The sequence below is a fragment of the Triturus cristatus genome, chromosome 1_1 (genome assembly GCF_964204655.1).
Source record: "Triturus cristatus chromosome 1_1, aTriCri1.1, whole genome shotgun sequence".
NCBI lineage: Eukaryota > Metazoa > Chordata > Amphibia > Caudata > Salamandridae > Triturus > Triturus cristatus.
In genome coordinates this window covers 1062987803-1063005951 of record NC_140579.1, presented here as the reverse complement: position 1 = coordinate 1063005951, position 18149 = coordinate 1062987803, and positions in this window count along the sequence as shown.

Below are 18149 nucleotides of genomic sequence, written 5' to 3'. Positions count from 1 at the left end.
CACTCTCACATACTCTCTCACAGACTCTCTCAGACTCTCTCTCACAGACTCTCTCTCACAGACTCTCACACAGACACTCTCACAGTCACTTTCACACACTCACAGAGACACTCTCACAGACACTCACAGACTGTCTCTCACAGACTCTCTCTCACAGAGACTCTCTCACAGACTTTCTCTCACATACTCTCTCTCACAGACACTCTCATAGACACTCTTACAGACACTCTCTCACAGACTCTCTCTCACAGACAGACTCTCACAGTCTATCACAAACACTCTCTCACAGACACTCTCTCACAGACACTCTCTCACAGACTCTCACACAGATACTCTCTCACATACACTCTCTCACAGACTCACTCTCACAGACACTCTCTCATAGACACTCTCTCACAGACACTCTCTCACACTCTCACAGACTCTCACAGACACTCTCTTACAGACTCTCGCTCACAGACTCTCTCACAGACACTCTCGCAGACTCCCTCTCACAGACTTTCTCTCACAGACTCTCTCTCACAGACACTCTCTCACAGACACTCTCACAGACACACTCTCACAGACACTCTCACAGGCACTCTCTCAAAGATTCTCACAGACTCTCTCACACAGACACTCTCTCACATACACTCTCACAGACACTCTCACAGACACTCTCACAGACACTCTCACAGATACTCTCACAGACACTCTCACACAGACACTCTCACAGACACTCTCCCAGACTGTCTCTCACAGACTCTCTCTCACAGACACTCTCTCACAGACTTTCTCTCACAGACTCTCTCTCACAGACACTCTCATAGACACTCTTACAGACACTCTCTCACAGATTCTCTCTCACAGACAGACACTCACAGTCTATCACAAACACTCTCTCACAGACACTCTCTCACAGACACTCTCTCACAGACTCTCACACAGACACTCTCTCATAGACACTCTCTCACAGACACTCTCACACACTCTCACAGACTCTCACTGACACTCTCTCACAGACTCTTGCTCACAGACTCTCTCACAGACACTCTCACAGACTCTCTCTCACAGACTCTCTCTCACAGACACTCTCTCACTGACACTCTCTCACAGACACTCTCACAAACACACTCTCACAGACACTCTCAAAGACACTTTCTCACAGACACTCTGTCACAGACACACTCTCACAGACTAACAGACTCTCACAGACTCTCAGACACGCTTTCACAGACTCTCACAGACACTCTCTCAGACTCACAGACTCTCACAGACACTCTCCCACAGACACTCTCACAGACACTCTCTCACAGACTCTCTCTCACAGACTCTCACTCTCAGACACGCTCTCACAGTAACTCTCTCATAGACACTCTCTCATAGACACTCTCTCACAGACATTCTCACATACACTCACAGACACTCTCCCACAGACTCTCACAGACACTCTCCCACAGACTCTCACAGACACTCTCTCACAGACTCTCACAGACACTCTCTCAGACTCTCACAGACACTCTCTCACTCTCACAGACACTCTCTCACAGACACTCTCACAGACACTCTCACAGTCACTTTCTCACAGACTCTCACAGACACTCTCTCAAAAACTCTCACAGACACTCTCTCAGATTCTCACAGACACTCTCTCAGACTCTCACAGACACTCTCTCACAGTCTCGCATACACTCTCTCACAGACACTTTCTCACAGACACTCTCTCACAGACTCTCACACTCTCAGACACTCTCTCACAGACACTCTCTCACAGACACTCTCTCACAGACTCACTCTCACAGACTCACTTTCATAGACACTCTCAGACACACTCACAGACACTCTCTCACAGGCTCTCTCTCACAGACACTCTCTCACAGACCCTCCTTCACAGACACTCACAGACAGACTCTCACAGACTCTCACAAACACTCTCACAGACACTCTCACAGACTCTCTCTCACATACTCTCTCTCACATACTCTCTCTCACAGACTCTCTCTCACAGACTCTCTCTCACAGACACTCTCACAGACTATCACAGACACTCTCTCACAGACACTCTCTCACAGACACTCTCACAGACACTCTCTCACACTCTCACAGACTCTCACAGACACTCTCTTACAGACTCTCGCTCACAGACTCTCTCACAGACACTCTCGCAGACTCCCTCTCACAGACTTTCTCTCACAGACTCTCTCTCACAGACACTCTCTCACAGACACTCTCACAGACACTCTCACAGACACTCTCACAGGCACTCTCTCAAAGATTCTCACAGACTCTCTCACACAGACACTCTCTCACATACACTCTCACAGACACTCTCTCACAGACCCTCCTTCACAGACACTCACAGACAGACTCTCACAGACTCTCACAAACACTCTCACAGACACTCTCACAGACTCTCTCTCACATACTCTCTCTCACATACTCTCTCTCACAGACTCTCTCTCACAGACTCTCTCTCACAGACACTCTCACAGACTATCACAGACACTCTCTCACAGACACTCTCTCACAGACACTCTCACAGACTCACTCTCACATACTCTCTCACAGACACTCTCTCACAGACACTCTCTCACAGACTCACTCTCACAGACTCACTCTCATAGACACTCGCACAGATACTTTCAGACACTCACAGACACTCTCTCACAGACACTCTCTCACAGACACTCTCTCACAGACTCTTGCTCACAGACACTTTCTCACAGACACTCTCTCACAGACACTCTCTCATAGACACTCTCTCACAGACACTCTCTCACACTCTCACAGACTCTCAGAGACACTCTCTTACAGACTCTCGCTCACAGACTCTCTCACAGACACTCTCACAGACTCTCTCTCTCACAGACTCTCTCTCACAGACTCTCTCTCACAGACACTCTCTCACAGACACTCTCACAGACACACTCTCACAGACACTCTCACAGACACTCTCTCAAAGTTTCTCACAGACTCTCTCACATAGACACTCTCTCACAAACACTCTCACAGACATTCTCACTGACACTCTCACAGATACTCTCACATACACTCTCTCACAGACTCTCACAGACACTCTCACAGACACTCTCTCACTCTCACAGACACTCTCTCACAGACACTCTCACAGACACTCTCACAGTCACTTTCTCACAGATTCTCACAGACTCTCTCTCACAGACTCTCTCTCACAGACACTCTCTCACAGACACTCTCACAGACACTCTCACAGACACTCTCAAAGACACTTTCTCACAGACTCTCACAGATACTCTCTCACAGACACAGACACTCTCACAGACACTCACAGACTCTCTTTCACAGACACTATCACAGACACTCTCACAGACTCTCTCTCATAGACTATCATAGACACTCTCTCACAGTCTCCCACACACTCTCACATACTCTCTCACAGACTCTCTCAGACTCTCTCTCACAGACTCTCTCTCACAGACTCTCACACAGACACTCTCACAGTCACTTTCACACACTCACAGAGACACTCTCACAGACACTGTCACAGACTGTCTCTCACAGACTCTCTCTCACAGAGACTCTCTCACAGACTTTCTCTCACATACTCTCTCTCACAGACACTCTCATAGACACTCTTACAGACACTCTCTCACAGACTCTCTCTCACAGACAGACTCTCACAGTCTATCACAAACACTCTCTCACAGACACTCTCTCACAGACACTCTCACACAGATACTCTCTTACATACACTCTCTCACAGACTCACTCTCACAGACACTCTCTCATAGACACTCTCTCACAGACACTCTCTCACACTCTCACAGACTCTCACAGACACTCTCTTACAGACTCTCGCTCACAGACTCTCTCACAGACACTCTCGCAGACTCCCTCTCACAGACTTTCTCTCACAGACTCTCTCTCACAGACACTCTCTCACAGACACTCTCACAGACACACTCTCACAGACACTCTCACAGGCACTCTCTCAAAGATTCTCACAGACTCTCTCACACAGACACTCTCTCACATACACTCTCACAGACACTCTCACAGACACTCTCACAGATACTCTCACAGACACTCTCACACAGACACTCTCACAGACACTCTCACAGACTGTCTCTCACAGACTCTCTCTCACAGACACTCTCTCACAGACTTTCTCTCACAGACTCTCTCTCACAGACACTCTCATAGACACTCTTACAGACACTCTCTCACAGACTCTCTCTCACAGACAGACACTCACAGTCTATCACAAACACTCTCTCACAGACACTCTCTCACAGACACTCTCTCACAGACTCTCACACAGACACTCTCTCACAGACACTCTCTCACAGACTCACTCTCACAGACACTCTCTCATAGACACTCTCTCACAGACACTCTCACACACTCTCACAGACTCTCACTGACACTCTCTCACAGACTCTTGCTCACAGACTCTCTCACAGACACTCTCACAGACACTCTCACAGACTCTCTCTCACAGACACTCTCTCACTGACACTCTCTCACTGACACTCTCTCACAGACACTCTCACAAACACACTCTCACAGACACTCTCAAAGACACTTTCTCACAGACACTCTCAAAGATTCTCACAGACTCTCTCACACAGACACTCTCTCACATACACTCTCACCGACACTCTCACAGACACTCTCACAGACACTCTCACACTCTCTCTCACAGACTCTCTCACAGACACTCTGTCACAGACACACTCTCACAGACTAACAGACTCTCACAGACTCTCAGACACGCTTTCACAGAATCTCACAGACACTCTCTCAGACTCACAGACTCTCACAGACACTCTCCCACAGACACTCTCACAGACACTCTCTCACAGACTCTCTCTCACAGACTCTCACTCTCAGACACGCTCTCACTGTAACTCTCTCATAGACACTCTCTCATAGACACTCTCTCACAGACATTCTCACATACACTCACAGACACTCTCCCACAGACTCTCACAGACACTCTCTCACAGACTCTCACAGACACTCTCTCAGACTCTCATAGACACTCTCTCACTCTCACAGACACTCTCTCACAGACACTCTCACAGACACTCTCACAGTCACTTTCTCACAGACTCTCACAGACACTCTCACAAACTCTCACAGACACTCTCTCAGATTCTCACAGACACTCTCTCAGACTCTCACAGACACTCTCTCACAGTCTCGCATACACTCTCTCACAGACACTTTCTCACAGACACTCTCTCACAGACTCTCACACTCTCAGACACTCTCTCACAGACACTCTCTCACAGACACTCTCTCACAGACTCACTCTCACAGACTCACTCTCACAGACTCACTTTCACAGACACTCTCAGACACACTCACAGACACTCTCTCACAGGCTATCTCTCACAGACACTCTCTCACAGACCCTCCTTCACAGACACTCACAGACAGACTCTCACAGACTCTCACAAACACTCTCACAGACACTCTCACAGACTCTCTCTCACATACTCTCTCTCACATACTCTCTCTCACAGACTCTCTCTCACAGACTCTCTCTCACAGACACTCTCACAGACTATCACAGACACTCTCTCACAGACACTCTCTCACAGACACTCTCACTGACTCACTCTCACATACTCTCTCACAGACACTCTCTCACAGACACTCTCTCACAGACTCACTCTCACAGACTCACTCTCATAGACACTCGCACAGATACTTTCAGACACTCACAGACACTCTCTCACAGACACTCTCTCACAGACTCTTGCTCACAGACACTTTCTCACAGACACTCTCTCACAGATACTCTCTCATAGACACTCTCTCACAGACACTCTCTCACACTCTCACAGACTCTCAGAGACACTCTCTTACAGACTCTCGCTCACAGACTCTCTCACAGACACTCTCACAGACTCTCTCTCTCACAGACTCTCTCTCACAGACTCTCTCTCACAGACACTCTCTCACAGACACTCTCACAGACACACTCTCACAGACACTCTCTCAAAGTTTCTCACAGACTCTCTCACATAGACACTCTCTCACAAACACTCTCACAGACATTCTCACAGATACTCTCACAGATACTCTCACAGACACTCTCTCACAGACTCTCACAGACACTCTCACAGACACTCTCTCACTCTCACAGACACTCTCTCACAGACACTCTCACAGACACTCTCACAGTCACTTTCTCACAGACTCTCACAGACTCTCTCTCACAGACTCTCTCTCACAGACACTCTCTCACAGACACTCTCACAGACACTCTCACAGACACTCTCAAAGACACTTTCTCACAGACTCTCACAGATACTCTCTCACAGACACAGACACTCTCACAGACACTCACAGACTCTCTTTCACAGACACTATCACAGACACTCTCACAGACTCTCTCTCATAGACTATCATAGACACTCTCTCACAGTCTCCCACACACTCTCACATACTCTCTCACAGACTCTCTCAGACTCTCTCTCACAGACTCTCTCTCACAGACTCTCACACAGACACTCTCACAGTCACTTTCACACACTCACAGAGACACTCTCACAGACACTGTCACAGACTGTCTCTCACAGACTCTCTCTCACAGAGACTCTCTCACAGACTTTCTCTCACATACTCTCTCTCACAGACACTCTCATAGACACCCTTACAGACACTCTCTCACAGACTCTCTCTCACAGACAGACTCTCACAGTCTATCACAAACACTCTCTCACAGACACTCTCTCACAGACACTCTCTCACAGACTCTCACACAGATACTCTCTCACATACACTCTCTCACAGACTCACTCTCACAGACACTCTCTCATAGACACTCTCTCACAGACACTCTCTCACACTCTCACAGACTCTCACAGACACTCTCTTACAGACTCTCGCTCACAGACTCTCTCACAGACACTCTCGCAGACTCCCTCTCACAGACTTTCTCTCACAGACTCTCTCTCACAGACACTCTCTCACAGACACTCTCACAGACACACTCTCACAGACACTCTCACAGGCACTCTCTCAAAGATTCTCACAGACTCTCTCACACAGACACTCTCTCACAGACACTCTCACAGACACTCTCACAGACACTCTCACAGATACTCTCACAGACACTCTCACACAGACACTCTCACAGACACTCTCACAGACTGTCTCTCACAGACTCTCTCTCACAGACACTCTCTCACAGACTTTCTCTCACAGACTCTCTCTCACAGACACTCTCATAGACACTCTTACAGACACTCTCTCACAGACTCTCTCTCACAGACAGACACTCACAGTCTATCACAAACACTCTCTCACAGACACTCTCTCACAGACACTCTCTCACAGACTCTCACACAGACACTCTCTCACAGACACTCTCTCACAGACTCACTCTCACAGACACTCTCTCATAGACACTCTCTCACAGACACTCTCACACACTCTCACAGACTCTCACTGACACTCTCTCACAGACTCTTGCTCACAGACTCTCTCACAGACACTCTCACAGACTCTCTCTCACAGACACTCTCTCACTGACACTCTCTCACAGACACTCTCACAAACACACTCTCACAGACACTCTCAAAGACACTTTCTCACAGACACTCTCAAAGATTCTCACAGACTATCTCACACAGACACTCTCTCACATACACTCTCACATACACTCTCACAGACACTCTCACAGACACTCTCACACTCTCTGTCACAGACTCTCTCACAGACACTCTGTCACAGACACACTCTCACAGACTAACAGACTCTCACAGACTCTCAGACACACTTTCACAGACTCTCACAGACACTCTCTCAGACTCACAGACTCTCACAGACACTCTCCCACAGACACTCTCACAGACACTCTCTCACAGACTCTCTCTCACAGACTCTCACTCTCAGACACGCTCTCACAGTAACTCTCTCATAGACACTCTCTCATAGACACTCTCTCACAGACATTCTCACATACACTCACAGACACTCTCCCACAGACTCTCACAGACACTCTCTCACAGACTCTCACAGACACTCTCTCAGACTCTCACAGACACTCTCTCACTCTCACAGACACTCTCTCACAGACACTCTCACAGACACTCTCACAGTCACTTTCTCACAGACTCTCACAGACACTCTCTCACAAACTCTCACAGACACTCTCTCAGATTCTCACAGACACTCTCTCAGACTCTCACAGACACTCTCTCACAGTCTCGCATACACTCTCTCACAGACACTTTCTCACAGACACTCTCTCACAGACTCTCACACTCTCAGACACTCTCTCACAGACACTCTCTCACAGACTCACTCTCACAGACTCACTTTCACAGACACTCTCAGACACACTCACAGACACTCTCTCACAGGCTCTCTCTCACAGACACTCTCTCACAGACCCTCCTTCACAGACACTCACAGACAGACTCTCACAGACTCTCACAAACACTCTCACAGACTCTCTCTCACAGACTCTCTCTCACATACTCTCTCTCACATACTCTCTCTCACAGACTCTCTCTCACAGACTCTCTCTCACAGACACTCTCACAGACTATCACAGACACTCTCTCACAGACACTCTCTCACAGACACTCTCACAGACTCACTCTCACATACTCTCTCACAGACACTCTCTCACAGACACTCTCTCACAGACTCACTCTCACAGACTCACTCTCATAGACACTCGCACAGATACTTTCAGACACTCACAGACACTCTCTCATAGACACTCTCTCACAGACACTCTCTCACAGACTCTTGCTCACAGACACTTTCTCACAGACACTCTCTCACAGACACTCTCTCATAGACACTCTCTCACAGACACTCTCTCACACTCTCACAGACTCTCAGAGACACTCTCTTACAGACTCTCGCTCACAGACTCTCTCACAGACACTCTCACAGACTCTCTCTCTCACAGACTCTCTCTCACAGACTCTCTCTCACAGACACTCTCTCACAGACACTCTCACAGACACACTCTCACAGACACTCTCACAGACACTCTCTCAAAGTTTCTCACAGACTCTCTCACACAGACACTCTCTCACAAACACTCTCACAGACACTCTCACAGACACTCTCACAGATACTCTCACAGACACTCTCTCACAGACTCTCACAGACACTCTCACAGACACTCTCTCACTCTCACAGACACTCTCTCACAGACACTCTCACAGACACTCTCACAGTCACTTTCTCACAGACTCTCTCTCACAGACTCTCTCTCACAGACTCTCTCTCACAGACACTCTCTCACAGACACTCTCAAAGACACTTTCTCACAGACTCTCACAGATACTCTCTCACAGACACAGACACTCTCACAGACACTCACAGACTCTCTTTCACAGACACTATCACAGACACTCTCACAGACTCTCTCTCATAGACTATCACAGACACTCTCTCACAGTCTCCCACACACTCTCACATACTCTCTCACAGACTCTCTCAGACTCTCTCTCACAGACTCTCTCTCACAGACTCTCACACAGACACCCTCACAGTCACTTTCACACACTCACAGAGACTCTCTCACAGAGTTTCTCTCACATACTCTCTCTCACAGACACTCTCATAGACACTCTTACAGACACTCTCTCACAGACTCTCTCTCACAGACAGACTCTCACAGTCTATCACAAACACTCTCTCACAGACACTCTCTCACAGACACTCTCTCACAGACCCTCACACAGATACTCTCTCACATACACTCTCTCACAGACTCACTCTCACAGACACTCTCTCATAGACAATCTCTCACAGACACTCTCTCACACTCTCACAGACTCTCACAGACACTCTCTTACAGACTCTCGCTCACAGACTCTCTCACAGACACTCTCGCAGACTCCCTCTCACAGACTTTCTCTCACAGACTCTCTCTCACAGACACTCTCTCACAGACACTCTCACAGACACACTCTCACAGACACTCTCACAGGCACTCTCTCAAAGATTCTCACAGACTCTCTCACACAGACACTCTCTCACATACACTCTCACAGACACTCTCTCACAGACCCTCCTTCACAGACACTCACAGACAGACTCTCAGAGACTCTCACAAACACTCTCACAGACACTCTCACAGACACTCTCTCACATACTCTCTCTCACATACACTCTCTCACAGACTCTCTCTCACAGACTCTCTCTCACAGACACTCTCACAGACTATCACAGACACTCTCTCACAGACACTCTCTCACAGACACTCTCACAGACTCACTCTCACATACTCTCTCACAGACACTCTCTCACAGACACTCTCTCACAGACTCACTCTCACAGACTCACTCTCATAGACACTCGCACAGATACTTTCAGACACTCACAGACACTCTCTCACAGACACTCTCTCACAGACACTCTCTCACAGACTCTTGCTCACAGACACTTTCTCACAGACACTCTCTCACAGACACTCTCTCATAGACACTCTCTCACAGACACTCTCTCACACTCTCACAGACTCTCAGAGACACTCTCTTACAGACTCTCGCTCACAGACTCTCTCACAGACACTCTCACAGACTCTCTCTCTCACAGACTCTCTCTCACAGACTCTCTCTCACAGACACTCTCTCACAGACACTCTCACAGACACACTCTCACAGACACTCTCACAGACACTCTCTCAAAGTTTCTCACAGACTCTCTCACATAGACACTCTCTCACAAACACTCTCACAGACATTCTCACAGACACTCTCACAGATACTCTCACAGACACTCTCTCACAGACTCTCACAGACACTCTAACAGACACTCTCTCACTCTCACAGACACTCTCTCACAGACACTCTCACAGACACTCTCACAGTCACTTTCTCACAGACTCTCACAGACTCTCTCTCACAGACTCTCTCTCACAGACACTCTCTCACAGACACTCTCACAGACACTCTCACAGACACTCTCAAAGACACTTTCTCACAAACTCTCACAGATACTCTCTCACAGACACAGACACTCTCACAGACACTCACAGACTCTCTTTCACAGACACTATCACAGACACTCTCACAGACTCTCTCTCATAGACTATCATAGACACTCTCTCACAGTCTCCCACACACTCTCACATACTCTCTCACAGACTCTCTCAGACTCTCTCTCACAGACTCTCTCTCACAGACTCTCACACAGACACTCTCACAGTCACTTTCACACACTCACAGAGACACTCTCACAGACACTGTCACAGACTGTCTCTCACAGACTCTCTCTCACAGAGACTCTCTCACAGACTTTCTCTCATATACTCTCTCTCACAGACACTCTCATAGACACTCTTACAGACACTCTCTCACAGACTCTCTCTCACAGACAGACTCTCACAGTCTATCACAAACACTCTCTCACAGACACTCTCTCACAGACACTCTCTCACAGACACTCTCATAGACACTCTTACAGACACTCTCTCACAGACTCTCTCTCACAGACAGACTCTCACAGTCTATCACAAACACTCTCTCACAGACACTCTCTCACAGACACTCTCTCACAGACTCTCACACAGATACTCTCTCACATACACTCTCTCACAGACTCACTCTCACAGACACTCTCTCATAGACACTCTCTCACAGACACTCTCTCACACTCTCACAGACTCTCACAGACACTCTCTTACAGACTCTCGCTCACAGACTCTCTCACAGACACTCTCGCAGACTCCCTCTCACAGACTTTCTCTCACAGACTCTCTCTCACAGACACTCTCTCACAGACACTCTCACAAACACACTCTCACAGACACTCTCAAAGACACTTTCTCACAGACACTCTCAAAGATTCTCACAGACTCTCTCACACAGACACTCTCTCACATACACTCTCACAGACACTCTCACAGACACTGTCACAGACTGTCTCTCACAGACTCTCTCTCACAGAGACTCTCTCACAGACTTTCTCTCACATACTCTCTCTCACAGACACTCTCATAGACACTCTTACAGACACTCTCACAGACTCTCTCTCACAGACAGACTCTCACAGTCTATCACAAACACTCTTTCACAGACACTCTCTCACAGACACTCTCTCACAGACTCTCACACAGATACTCTCTCACATACACTCTCTCACAGACTCACTCTCACAGACACTCTCTCATAGACACTCTCTCACAGACACTCTCTCACACTCTCACAGACTCTCACAGACACTCTCTTACAGACTCTCGCTCACAGACTCTCTCACAGACACTCTCGCAGACTCCCTCTCACAGACTTTCTCTCACAGACTCTCTCTCACAGACACTCTCTCACAGACACTCTCACAGACACACTCTCACAGACACTCTCACAGGCACTCTCTCAAAGATTCTCACAGACTCTCTCACACAGACACTCTCTCACATACACTCTCACATATACTCTCACAGACACTCTCACAGATACTCTCACAGACACTCTCACACAGACACTCTCACAGACACTCTCACAGACTGTCTCTCACAGACTCTCTCTCACAGACACTCTCTCACAGACTTTCTCTCACAGACTCTCTCTCACAGACACTCTCATAGACACTCTTACAGACACTCACTCGTAGACTCTCTCTCACAGACAGACACTCACAGTCTATCACAAACACTCTCTCACAGACACTCTCTCACAGACACTCTCTCATAGACACTCTCTCACAGACTCTCACACATACACTCTCTCACAGACACTCTCTCACAGACTCACTCTCACAGACACTCTCTCATAGACACTCTCTCACAGACACTCTCACACACTCTCACAGACTCTCACTGACACTCTCTCACAGACTCTTGCTCACAGACTCTCTCACAGACACTCTCACAGACTCTCTCTCACAGACTCTCTCTCACAGACACTCTCTCACTGACACTCTCTCACAGACACTCTCACAAACACACTCTCACAGACACTCTCAAAGACACTTTCTCACAGACACTCTCAAAGATTCTCACAGACTCTCTCACACAGACACTCTCTCACATACACTCTCACAGACACTCTCACAGACACTCTCACAGACACTCTCACACTCTCTCTCACAGACTCTCTCACAGACACTCTGTCACAGACACACTCTCACAGACTAACAGACTCTCACAGACTCTCAGACATGCTTTCACAGACTCTCACAGACACTCTCTCAGACTCACAGACTCTCACAGACACTCTCCCACAGACACTCTCACAGACACTCTCTCACAGACTCTCTCTCACAGACTCTCACTCTCAGACACGCTCTCACAGTAACTCTCTCATAGACACTCTCTCATAGACACTCTCTCACAGACATTCTCACATACACTCACAGACACTCTCCCACAGACTCTCACAGACTCTCACAGACACTCTCTCAGACTCTCACAGACACTCTCTCACTCTCACAGACACTCTCTCACAGACACTCTCACAGACACTCTCACAGTCACTTTCTCACAGACTCTCACAGACACTCTCTCACAAACTCTCACAGACACTCTCTCAGATTCTCACAGACACTCTCTCAGACTCTCACAGACACTCTCTCACAGTCTCGCATACACTCTCTCACAGACACTTTCTCACAGACACTCTCTCACAGACTCTCACACTCTCAGACACTCTCTCACAGACACTCTCTCACAGACACTCTCTCACAGACTCACTCTCACAGACTCACTTTCACAGACACTCTCAGACACACTCACAGACACTCTCTCACAGGCTCTCTCTCACAGACACTCTCTCACAGACCCTCCTTCACAGACACTCACAGACAGACTCTCACAGACTCTCACAAACACTCTCACAGACACTCTCACAGACTCTCTCTCACATACTCTCTCTCACATACTCTCTCTCACAGACTCTCTCTCACAGACTCTCTCTCACAGACACTCTCACAGACTATCACAGACACTCTCTCACAGACACTCTCTCACAGACACTCTCTCACAGACACTCTCACAGACTCACTCTCACATACTCTCTCACAGACACTCTCTCACAGACACTCTCTCACAGACTCACTCTCACAGACTCACTCTCATAGACACTCGCACAGATACTTTCAGACACTCACAGACACTCTCTCACAGACACTCTCTCACAGACACTCTCTCACAGACTCTTGCTCACAGACACTTTCTCACAGACACTCTCTCACAGACACTCTCTCACACTCTCACAGACTCTCAGAGACACTCTCTTACAGACTCTCGCTCACAGACTCTCTCACAGACACTCTCACAGACTCTCTCTCTCACAGACTCTCTCTCACAGACTCTCTCTCACAGACACTCTCTCACAGACACTCTCACAGACACACTCTCACAGACACTCTCACAGACACTCTCTCAAAGTTTCTCACAGACTCTCTCACACAGACACTCTCTCACAAACACTCTCACAGACACTCTCACAGACACTCTCACAGATACTCTCACAGACACTCTCTCACAGACTCTCACAGACACTCTCTCACTCTCACAGACACTCTCTCACAGACACTCTCACAGACACTCTCACAGTCACTTTCTCACAGACTCTCACAGACTCTCTCTCACAGACTCTCTCTCACAGACACTCTCTCACAGACACTCTCACAGACACTCTCAAAGACACTTTCTCACAGACTCTCACAGATACTCTCTCACAGACACAGACACTCTCACAGACACTCACAGACTCTCTTTCACAGACACTATCACAGACACTCTCACAGACTCTCTCTCATAGACTATCACAGACACTCTCTCACAGTCTCCCACACACTCTCACATACTCTCTCACAGACTCTCTCAGACTCTCTCTCACAGACTCTCTCTCACAGACTCTCACACAGACACTCTCACAGTCACTTTCACACACTCACAGAGACACTCTCACAGACACTGTCACAGACTGTCTCTCACAGACTCTCTCTCACAGAGACTCTCTCACAGAGTTTCTCTCACATACTCTCTCTCACAGACACTCTCATAGACACTCTTACAGACACTCTCTCACAGACTCTCTCTCACAGACAGACTCTCACAGTCTATCACAAACACTCTCTCACAGACACTCTCTCACAGACACTCTCTCACAGACTCTCACACAGATACTCTCTCACATACACTCTCTCACAGACTCACTCTCACAGACACTCTCTCATAGACACTCTCTCACAGACACTCTCTCACACTCTCACAGACTCTCACAGACACTCTCTTACAGACTCTCGCTCACAGACTCTCTCACAGACACTCTCGCAGACTCCCTCTCACAGACTTTCTCTCACAGACTCTCTCTCACAGACACTCTCTCACAGACACTCTCACAGGCACACTCTCACAGACACTCTCACAGACACTCTCTCAAAGTTTCTCACAGACTCTCTCACATAGACACTCTCTCACAAACACTCTCACAGACATTCTCACAGACACTCTCACAGATACTCTCACAGACACTCTCTCACAGACTCTCACAGACACTCTCACAGACACTCTCTCACTCTCACAGACACTCTCTCACAGACACTCTCACAGACACTCTCACAGTCACTTTCTCACAGACTCTCACAGACTCTCTCTCACAGACTCTCTCTCACAGACACTCTCTCACAGACACTCTCACAGACACTCTCACAGACACTCTCAAAGACACTTTCTCACAGACTCTCACAGATACTCTCTCACAGACACAGACACTCTCACAGACACTCACAGACTCTCTTTCACAGACACTCTCACAGACACTCTCACAGACTCTCTCTCATAGACTATCATAGACACTCTCTCACAGACTCCCACACACTCTCACATACTCTCTCACAGACTCTCTCAGACTCTCTCTCACAGACTCTCTCTCACAGACTCTCACACAGACACTCTCACAGTCACTTTCACACACTCACAGAGACACTCTCACAGACACTGTCACAGACTGTCTCTCACAGACTCTCTCTCACAGAGACTCTCTCACAGACTTTCTCTCACATACTCTCTCTCACAGACACTCTCATAGACACTCTTACAGACACTCTCTCACAGACTCTCTCTCACAGACAGACTCTCACAGTCTATCACAAACACTCTCTCACAGACACTCTCTCACATACACTCTCTCACAGACTCTCACACAGATACTCTCTCACATACACTCTCTCACAGACTCACTCTCACAGACACTCTCTCATAGACACTCTCTCACAGACACTCTCTCACACTCTCACAGACTCTCACAGACACTCTCTTACAGACTCTCGCTCACAGACTCTCTCACAGACACTCTCGCAGACTCCCTCTCACAGACTTTCTCTCACAGACTCTCCCTCACAGACACTCTCTCACAGACACTCTCACAGACACACTCTCACAGACACTCTCACAGGCACTCTCTCAAAGATTCTCACAGACTCTCTCACACAGACACTCTCTCACATACACTCTCACAGACACTCTCACAGACACTCTCACAGACACTCTCACACAGACACTCTCACAGACACTCTCACAGACTGTCTCTCACAGACTCTCTCTCACAGACACTCTCTCACAGAGTTTCTCTCACAGACTCTCTCTCACAGACACTCTCATAGACACTCTTACAGACACTCTCTCACAGACTCTCTCTCACAGACAGACACTCACAGTCTATCACAAACACTCTCTCACAGACACTCTCTCACAGACACTCTCTCACAGACTCTCACACAGACACTCTCTCACAGACACTATCTCACAGACTCACTCTCACAGACACTCTCTCACAGACACTCTCTCACAGACTCTTGCTCACAGACACTTTCTCACAGACACTCTCTCACAGACACTCTCTCACACTCTCACAGACTCTCAGAGACACTCTCTTACAGACTCTCGCTCACAGACTCTCTCACAGACACTCTCACAGACTCTCTCTCTCACAGACTCTCTCTCACAGACTCTCTCTCACAGACACTCTCTCACAGACACTCTCACAGACACACTCTCACAGACACTCTCACAGACACTCTCTCAAAGTTTCTCACAGACTCTCTCACACAGACACTCTCTCACAAACACTCTCACAGACACTCTCACAGACACTCTCACAGATACTCTCACAGACACTCTCTCACAGACTCTCACAGACACTCTCTCACTCTCACAGACACTCTCTCACAGACACTCTCACAGACACTCTCACAGTCACTTTCTCACAGACTCTCACAGACTCTCTCTCACAGACTCTCTCTCACAGACACTCTCTCACAGACACTCTCACAGACACTCTCAAAGACACTTTCTCACAGACTCTCACAGATACTCTCTCACAGACACAGACACTCTCACAGACACTCACAGACTCTCTTTCACAGACACTATCACAGACACTCTCACAGACTCTCTCTCATAGACTATCACAGACACTCTCTCACAGTCTCCCACACACTCTCACATACTCTCTCACAGACTCTCTCAGACTCTCTCTCACAGACTCTCTCTCACAGACTCTCACACAGACACTCTCACAGTCACTTTCACACACTCACAGAGACACTCTCACAGACACTGTCACAGACTGTCTCTCACAGACTCTCTCTCACAGAGACTCTCTCACAGAGTTTCTCTCACATACTCTCTCTCACAGACACTCTCATAGACACTCTTACAGACACTCTCTCACAGACTCTCTCTCACAGACAGACTCTCACAGTCTATCACAAACACTCTCTCACAGACACTCTCTCACAGACACTCTCTCACAGACTCTCACACAGATACTCTCTCACATACACTCTCTCACAGACTCACTCTCACAGACACTCTCTCATAGACACTCTCTCATAGACACTCTCTCACAGACACTCTCTCACACTCTCACAGACTCTCACAGACACTCTCTTACAGACTCTCGCTCACAGACTCTCTCACAGACACTCTCGCAGACTCCCTCTCACAGACTTTCTCTCACAGACTCTCTCTCACAGACACTCTCTCACAGACACTCTCACAGACACACTCTCACAGACACTCTCACAGACACTCTCTCAAAGTTTCTCACAGACTCTCTCACATAGACACTCTCTCACAAACACTCTCACAGACATTCTCACAGACACTCTCACAGATACTCTCACAGACACTCTCTCACAGACTCTCACAGACACTCTCACAGACACTCTCTCACTCTCACAGACACTCTCTCACAGAC